The following is a 1159-nucleotide window of genomic DNA, read 5'->3' as shown; positions in this document are numbered from 1 at the left end:
CCATGCCCTTCATCCACGCCCTGCTGGAGTTTTTTTGCAGCCTGGGGCAAGCTGGGAAGTGTCTGTCCCTAGCTCTCAGTCACTCCCATAATAAACAATCACTAAACAGCTTGCTGCCCTAGGCAACTGTTTGTCCAGCTTGGCCAGACCCTGCGGACTTCAGCTAGGGAAGAGGGTGGGAGATATTCTCTGTAAAACAGAATTGGGGCTCTGAGGCCAGGAAGCTTGCTTCAACCAGAAACCTTGTTTGGGAGCTAGCACATCTTTGTGGGCCTGGAGGACACCTCCAGAGAGACTGCAGGTCTTATCTGAGCTAATGAAGTTCCTTCGGGGACGTTGGAGCTAGGGGCTGCAGTGTGAGTGGGCTGTCTAAAGAAGGACCGACCATCTTGCACTAACTGGAAATAAAATCATTTCCTGCCTCAAGCTTCCCTTCTACAGCTGGGACAGTTGGCAGTTCTGCTAGGTATCCATTCCTAAGAGACGTCTCCTTAGAAACCACCACCCCACCACTAGATAGAGGAGAACATCACGCTAGGGACTGGGACCAGCTGAAATTTACCAGTTCCTCTTTAACCATTAGAAAATCTTTTTTTCATTGAGATTGGATCTCTTGGAAGCTTTCACGGAATAGAAGTAGGGGCTTCAGGAAGCAAGGAAAGGATGTGCATGTAATGAGGATTTAGAATAGGTGTCTTTTCTCAGCACAGAAACAGACATGAGTTGCAACGATTCCTCTTGATTATAATATTTCCTCTTTATTTGGGGGTGTGTCGTTGGGGGCAGAAAAAGCAAAGATGGGCTACGTAGGGAATAAGGGACCTGTTTAAACGCTCGGTAGGAAATTAAAATACTGGTCTTGGGAGGGTCGAAGGTGGGTGGGGAGAGGCTTCCTTCGGGTCGGCGGTCGCGTTCTTTGAAGTCTTTCTTTCCTCCCCCATTCCCCCGGGCTCGCCTCACCGCTCCATTTTCGAGCACCCTTCCCCGGGAACCCGCACACTCCCTGCCGACTGCTCGGGGAGGCGTTCCCGGCAGGCAGCCGAGAAGACGGGATTCACGGGGGCGCCCGGGGAGAGCCGGCCGGTGCCTGCTTCCCCGGCGGCCGCGCGCTCTCGGGCGCCTCTGGGCGGCGCTGGCTCCCGGCGTGGCGGCTGCAGGC

The sequence above is a fragment of the Suricata suricatta genome, chromosome 15 (assembly GCF_006229205.1).
Source record: "Suricata suricatta isolate VVHF042 chromosome 15, meerkat_22Aug2017_6uvM2_HiC, whole genome shotgun sequence".
NCBI lineage: Eukaryota > Metazoa > Chordata > Mammalia > Carnivora > Herpestidae > Suricata > Suricata suricatta.
The sequence above is the reverse complement of the archived record's forward strand: the minus strand, read 5'-3'. Positions refer to the sequence as shown.